The following is an 8,426-nucleotide window of genomic DNA, read 5'->3' on the forward strand; positions in this document are numbered from 1 at the left end:
ATTCTGTTGGAAGTCTCCTTCCTTTAATAGTTTGTAATGTTGAGAGGGGTTTTAGTCCCACATTGCTTGTGTAGAGTTTTTTAGATAGCTTAATAAGCATTCATATCCTACACATGCTAAAGTAACTTTTTGGTGGGAAGTTGTGAAGGAAAGCCAATATTATATTATCAAAGATTGGCACTTGGCACTTAGCACGTGCACGTGTAAAATGAAATTTATATTGGCAGTTTATATCCGTTTTTTGCACAAAATAACTGCACTAGCAGTTATGTTTTGAACAGGCACCATTCCAAAGGTTGTGTCACTTCAGAATTTATTTCAAAGTTATAAATTGCCAATATCCTTCACAGAAATATAACTTCTTCTACATAAACTTTTCATTTTCGTTGTTCTGGGGAATCCTAGTTTTGCTGGCTAGAATTCCATTTGGGTTTTGATGTATCCTGGAGCGAATTTGCTGGATCACCAACAGCAACATAGTGGGGCAAAATTCGCTTAAGGAAAGTGTTAATTCACGCTTCAAGACCTGTTTCTTCTACTAGAGTTCCTTCTGTTTCAACAATCTTAAGCGAATTTTTGTGTTGTATTCTACAATGGAGTCCAAGGTGATTAATCAGGATGTTTACAAGGTGGAAAGGTTTGATGGGACGAACTTTATGCGCTGGAAGGATAAGATGTTCTTTCTCCTCACTGAATTGACTATAGTGTATGTTCTGAATCAATCACCGCTGCCTGAACCACAACCTGATGATTCTGACGAAGTGAAGGCTGCCCGGAAGAAACGTGAAGATGATGAAGTGCGCTGTCGAGGGTACATTCTGAACCATTTGTCAGACCGACTTTACGATCTATTCAGATCTATCCAGTCTCCAAAGGAAATTTGGGCTGCTCTTGAGGACAAGTATACTTCAGAAAAACAAGGTACTGACAAATTTATTTCCTTAAAGTATTTTGAGTTTCAAATGACAGATGATAAATCTGTTATGAATCAAGTTGATGATCTGCAAGTTTTGGTATCCAAACTCAAGGATCTGAAAGTGGAAGTTTCTGAACCTCTTCAAGTTGCAGCAATTATTGCAAAATTGCCTCAGACTTGGAATAATTATCAAAAGAAACTATTACACACTTCAGAGGAATTTACCATTGACCAACTCGTTAAACACATTCGGATTGAAGAAGAAACAAGGATCCGTGAGAATAAGGGTGTTAACGAGTTTGGATTTAAGGTGAATAATGTTGAGTCTGGCACCAAGAAAGTCCAAAAGAATTCCGAAAATAAGAGAAAATATCCAGAATCAAGTAAGCCTGATGCAAGTAAGAAAAATAAGACCTGCTTCTTTTGTGGAAAGAAAGGGCACTTTAAGAAAGATTGCAGGTTTATGAAGAGGCTGAAAACTGAGAATGATCGTAAGGGTAAGCAAGCCAATATGACTGAACCAGAAACTTCTGAAATTGTTGCTATGATTTCTGATCTGAAAATCAGTATGATAACTGAGTTGAACATGGCAACAATGACGAAGTCTTCTGAATGGTGGTATGATTCTGGTGCAACGGTTCATGTGTGCAATGACAAGTCTAAATTCAAAGACTATGAAGATTTGCCACAAGGAGAGAAGCTTCTGATGGGTAATCATGACACTGCAAAGGTCGTTGGAAAAGGAACTGTTGAACTGCAACTTACTTCTGAAAAGAAATTGATTCTTACTAATGTTCATCATGTTCCGGATATTAGAAAGAATTTAGTTTCTGGAAGTCTTCTCTGCAAGAAGGGTCTCAAAGTTGTAATAGAGGCTGGAAAATTAATTATTTCTAAGAATGGTGTATTTGTTGGACAAGGATATGCTTGTGATGGAATGTTCAAGCTTAGTATTAATAAAGTGAATGTTTCTGCTTATATTGTTGATTCATCATTTTCTTTATGGCATTATCGTTTAGCACATGTGAATTTTAGATCATTAAAGTTCATGTCCAAACATGGTTTAATTTCTTGTTCTGATCATAGTGATAAAAGGTGTGAAACTTGCATTCAAGCAAAAATGGCTAAGAAACCTTTTCCTAAGAATGAAAGAACCACTAATATTCTGGAACTAATTCATTCTGATATTTGTGAATTGAATGGACTTATAACTAGAGGAGGGAATAGGTACTTTATCACATTCATAGATGATTATTCTAGGTATACTGTTGTATATTTAATGAAATCAAAAGATCAAGCTTTTGACATGTTTAAGAGTTATAAGGCTATGGTGGAAAATCAAAAAGAGAAGAAGATTAAAACTCTACGTAGTGATAGAGGTGGGGAATATTTCTCTAATGATTTTTCTGGTTTTTGTGAAGAACATGGTATAGTTCATCAAACTAGTGCACCATACACCCCACAACAAAATGGATTGGCTGAAAGAAAAAATCGAACACTTGTAGAAATGGTAAATACCATGCTCTTACATGCCAAGTTGCAAACTAACTTATGGGGAGAGGCTTTATTAACGGCTTGTCATGTACACAATCGCATTCCCTCAAGAAAAATGAAAGAGTCTCCGTATGAAAGATGGAGAGGAAGGAAGCCTAATTTAGGCTATTTGAGGGTATGGGGTTGCATAGCTTATTACAGAATTCCAGATCCTAAAAGGACAAAGTTAGGTCCTAGAGCTCTCAAAAGTATATTTGTGGGATATGCAGAAAACTCTAAGGCTTATAGGTTGTTAGATATTGATTCAAATGTAATTGTTGAGTCTAGAGATGTTGAATTTATTGAAACAAGTTATCTTAACGATTCAAATGTCAATCCAACACCCATGGTTATACAGAATAGTAATGAGCTTTCAGTACCACAAGATACAAGTTTAGACCCTAGCTCATCGGTTTACAATAAAAGGAAAGCACTTGACTCTCCTAGTGAACCTAGGAGAAGTCAAAGAGCTAGAAAGAATAAGAACTTAGGTGATGATTTTATATCTTCACAAGCTATAGTGTTTTTAGTTGAAGGGAATAGAGATATCGTGCTTAATAAAATACCAATAATCATGCAAGTTGAGGAAGATCCTAAAACGTATACAGAAGCTATGGTGTCTAGAGACTCTGCTTTCTGGAAAGAGGCAATCAATGATGAAATGGATTCTTTGTTATCCAACAATACATGGATGTTAGTGGATTTACCTCCTGGTTTTAAACCCATTGGTTGTAAATGGGTATTTAGACGAAAATACAATACCGATGGATCCTTGCAGACCTTTAAGGCAAGGTTAGTAGCCAAGGGCTTTAAGCAAAGGGAAGGTGTTGATTATTTCGACACATATGCTCCGGTGGCAAGAATAACTTCCATAAGAATATTATTTGCTTTAGCATCAATTTATAATTTATATATCCATCAGATGGATGTTAAAACAGCATTTTTAAATGGTAATTTAGATGAGGAGGTTTACATAGAGCAGCCTGAAGGTTTTGTGTTACCTGGAAATGAGAGAAAGGTTTGTAAATTGATTAAATCATTGTATGGTTTGAAACAAGCACCAAAACAGTGGCATGAAAAATTTGATTCAGTAATTCTGTCACATGGTTTTAATCACAATAGTGCAGATAAGTGTGTTTATTCAAAGTTTACTAAAGAATATAGTGTGATTATATGCCTTTATGTTGATGATATGCTAATCATTGGGACCAACATGAAAGGAGTAAATGAAACTAAGAAGTATTTAACTTCTCAATTCAAAATGAAGGAACTTGGAGAAGTTGATACTATCTTGGGAATCAAAGTTAAGAAACATAGTGGGGGTTATGCTTTATGTCAGTCTCATTACATTGAGAAGTTGCTAACTAAATTCAATCATTTAAGTATAAAAGAATTTAATACACCCCTAGATGTTTCAAACAAGTTGGTTGAGAATTCAGGTAGGTCTATTAGTCAAATTGACTATGCAAGTGCAATTGGCAGCTTAATGTATGCCATGCATTGCACTAGGCCGGATATTGCTTTTGCGGTTTGCAAACTCTCAAGGTTTACTCACAACCCTAGCACTGGACATTGGAAAGCTATAGGAAGAGTTCTTGGATATCTTAAAAGGACTAAATCCTATGGGTTGTTCTATAATCAGTTTCCAGGGGTGCTAGAGGGTTATACTGACGCTAGTTGGATTACTAGCATTAGTGATAACAAATCTACATCTGGTTGGATCTTCACTTTAGGTGGAGGAGCTGTCTCGTGGGCTTCGAAAAAACAAACTTGCATAACTCATTCCACTATGGAATCTGAGTTTATAGCTTTAGCGGCAGCAGGCAAAGAAGCGGAATGGCTAAGAAATTTGTTGTTAGATATAAAGTTATGGCCACAACCGATGCCAGCGATTTCTTTGCATTGTGATAGTGAAGCAACGATGTCTAGAGCTTTTAACAAGATTTATAACGGCAAGTCTAGACACATTAGTTTAAGACACGAGTACATAAGGCAACTTATATCTGAGGGGATCATAACAGTTGTCTATATAAGATCCAGTAATAATTTGGCTGATCCATTAACCAAAGGACTCTCGAGAGATATGGTTAGGAAAACTGCCATAGGTATGGGTCTAAAGTCATTTTAAACTTTTGTCACCAGTAATGGGAACCCAACCTTTTCTATTACTTGTTAATATTAAAGGTTTAAAGGGTAATAACAAATTTCTGATTAGTGACGGTATCAAGTATTAGAAGCTAATACTTATTATAGGAGGATAGGTATGGATATTGCCTTTAATGAAGTTTGTTTGTTCGGTTTGAACATGGGAGCCATGTACTAAGGCTCAAAGAAACTTCACCTATATGAACATAGAAGTGGTGCCGCTTCTAACAATAAAAAAAAATTGGATCTTAATTTTTTGTACATGTTCATGAATCCAGGATGTAGCACAAGGCCATATACGGTGCTAAATCTTACGGTATACTTCGGAATGAAAAGGGTAGAGTTTGTGTGTGTGGTACTTCCAGCTTTGATAATAAGGAATTATGGTTTAAAACTTAAGTTACTGTTGATTTCATCGAAGTTTTGAAGTACTTACACTAAGAGGAGGTTTAATTCGAAAGAAACTTTCTCGATGCATTCACTCAAATAATTAGCATTACAAACTAAGTGGGGGATTGTTGGAAGTCTCCTTCCTTTAATAGTTTGTAATGTTGAGAGGGGTTTTAGTCCCACATTGCTTGTGTAGAGTTTTTTAGATAGCTTAATAAGCATTCATATCCTACACATGCTAAAGTAACTTTTTGGTGGGAAGTTGTGAAGGAAAGCCAATATTATATTATCAAAGTTGTGAAGGAATTTATATTGGCAGTTTATATCCGTTTTTTGCACAAAATAACTGCACTAGCAGTTATGTTTTGAACAGGCACCATTCCAAAGGTTGTGTCACTTCAGAATTTATTTCAAAGTTATAAATTGCCAATATCCTTCACAGAAATATAACTTCTTCTACATAAACTTTTCATTTTCGTTGTTCTGGGGAATCCTAGTTTTGCTGGCTAGAATTCCATTTGGGTTTTGATGTATCCTGGAGCGAATTTGCTGGATCACCAACAGCAACATAGTGGGGCAAAATTCGCTTAAGGACAGTGTTAATTCACGCTTCAAGACCTGTTTCTTCTACTAGAGTTCCTTCTGTTTCAACACATTCATCCATCATTCTAGTATCTCCATATGACCATTGAGTAAGCATTGTAAGATCCTTAGCCATAAGGTTTTCATGGTCCATTAGAATTGTGTCTCATTCTTTTATGAAAACTGTATGCATGAATCTTAATGAAAATAATTAATTATTAGCTATAACTATTTTGCAAAACTATTATTTCAAATTCTTTTAAGATATTATTTGGCCGAGTCTAATATATCTGCATCACTAGGGTATTTTCTATGTTGAATAGCTTAATGCTCGCTAGTAATTGAATACAGTAAACTGCTATATTCCCCATCAAGGATAAAACTAGGGTGTCATAGTCGATAAACGAATGTGACCATAAATTTGCTAACCTTCGAGTAGAGCAAGATATTTTGTCATTCATGTTAAAAGATCATGAACCTAGTTCCCATCTCCATCTTTGACAGTGCATTATGAGGCCCATTTTCAGTAATGATACATTTGGGCAAGAGTATAAGATCTCACTTCAGTAATGGAGAAACTCCCTATTGCTACATATAACTTGCAAAAAGGTCGCATAGCTTACGGCCTCATCACCTTATTGTTGCATCAAATTTGAGTCTGGACCACATTGAATTTCGGTTCAGCTTCCAAGTATCAGTAACGCCGCTACATTGTTTGTTATTATCCGACAATCCCGGTTCAACCTGAACCGGTCCCGACCTCGTCCATAAACCGCTTGATGACCGTCATCAACTCAACGACCGGCTCAGACCAAGCGCTGACAGCGAAGTATTCGTGTTGTTGCCTTTTGATCTCCACCAGCTGCACTCGCTTCCCCCACCCTTCCAACCTCCTAGCGTACTCCACCCCCGATCCCACAGCAGGTCGTACTCCGCCACCACCACTAGCACCGGTTCCACCTCGACCGCCTCCAGGCTTGGGCTCTCCGGTCCGACCGGGTTCGCCAGTGGGTCTTCCCTGGTCCTGCCGGCTGGCAGCGACAACCTCCAGTACCTATCGTTCGCCTCCAAATTCAAGAACGCCTCCTTCGGGCACTCCGCCTCAGATCTCGTGCGCTGGATCCCACCAATGAACGGCATCATCAGAACGAACCCGCAGATCCGGACCGGATCCAGCTCCGCCCGGCCGGCCGCTGAGCCGAACCGCACGGCCAGGTGGTGGGCAATGTTCCCCCTCGAGGATTCGCCGGTGAACACTCGGCCGAAGTCGGCCTCCTTCGTCGATGGCGGCGGGGAGGCGGTGCTCGGGGGCGAGGCGGTAGTCGAGGGCGTTGACGACGGCGCGGAGCTCGGCAGCGAGGCGGAGGCAGCAATTTTGGAAGATGGACCAGGTGCAGGAGCTGACGGAAAACCTGCCTCCGTGGAAGTAGTGGAAGACCGGGAGCTTTGGGCCGTCGGAGGGGAGGCGGTTGCGGGGTTGACGGCGGAAGAGAAAGGGATTTGGGATGTGGTGAGGCCTCTATATGCTGTAGAAAATCAGTCACCCTATTTTCTCTTGAATGAAAACTATGGCTTATGTTGTGGGACTTGGGTGTTAGGGGATTTAGGGCTGCGTGATGGAAGTTGGTGGGTGGAAGAAGGAACAATGGAGATGCTGATTTGGATGCTAACGAGATAACTATGGGCGGAATAGAAGAGTCTCACCTCTATCATAAATAATTCAATAATTTTTCGGCATCTCACCAAGAAAGAAGAAACCTTTGGAATCTCACCAAAGGAGGAATAAGAAGCCTCAGGCCTCTCAATCTCAAGAAAATTGAAAACCAAATAAATTCTATCTTTATTCTTCAATGTCCATCTCTTAAATAGATGGGGCATTGGACATAATAGGAAATTAATCTAATGACAAAACTTAGATTAAGACTCATGACTAAAATCAAATACTAAGGGCTAAAGGACTTCTAATCAAAGTAGGAGTGGACCAAGTCAAAGCCCACGCCTTAGTCACATACACGTAAAGGAGTCCTAGTGCAAATAGGATTCCTTTTAAGGCTCCAATTCACTACTCCTGTTTGCCCATCGATTTTGAGGGTGATAGGCGCTAGAATAAGAGAGACGTGTGCCAAGCTTTGCCCATAATGTCTTTCAGAAGTAACTAACAAACTTGACATCACGATCTGAAACTATTGTCTTGGGTAGCCCATGCAAATGAACTACCTCCCTCAAGAATAAAGCAGTCACTCGAGATGCATCATAGGTTTTTGAACAAGACACGAAGTGTGCCATCTTTGAAAACCTATCAACAATAACAAAGATAGAGTCATGGCCGCATACCGTCTTTGGAAGCCCTATTACGAAGTCCATACTAAGATCCTCCCATGGAGAACTCAGAAGGGGCAAAGGAAAGTAGAGGCCGACATTAATCTTCGATCCTATGGCCAACTAACAGATATGACAGAGTTTGATGATGCGGTTGACATCCTTGCGCAGGGTCGGCCAAAAAAAACGGTCCTCCACTATAATATTTGTTTTGTCACGCCCAAAGCGACCAGCAAGCCCTCCTCTATGGATCTCTCTAATGATGTGATCGCAAAGAGAGGTTTCGGGGATATAAAGCCTTGTGCCTCGAAACAAATAACCATCATTCAGCAAATAATCTAAGTGTTGCCTCTGTTGCTAATTTTCTGTAGAAAATTCTGAGAAGATAGGCTAAAAATAGGGATCTTGTTGAGTGATTGTTGATCCCCTATTTAATTTTGATGAGCCCAAAACACTTGAGTTTATCTCATATTATACTAATGAATTCAAGTGAGTATTTCAGGTAAAATACTTTGAAATTTGAAAGAATGCCTTAGAAAAT

General features: G+C 39.0%; 1 pseudogene; it reads right to left on the minus strand.

Moving 5' to 3' along the window:
• Positions 1-6,000: 6,000 nt before the first annotated feature.
• LOC103722588 lies at positions 6,001-7,930 on the minus strand (annotated as a pseudogene).
• Positions 7,931-8,426: the final 496 nt, after the last annotated feature.

Source organism: Phoenix dactylifera, unplaced genomic scaffold (genome assembly GCF_009389715.1).
Source record: "Phoenix dactylifera cultivar Barhee BC4 unplaced genomic scaffold, palm_55x_up_171113_PBpolish2nd_filt_p 000268F, whole genome shotgun sequence".
Classification (NCBI taxonomy): Eukaryota; Viridiplantae; Streptophyta; class Magnoliopsida; order Arecales; family Arecaceae; genus Phoenix; species Phoenix dactylifera.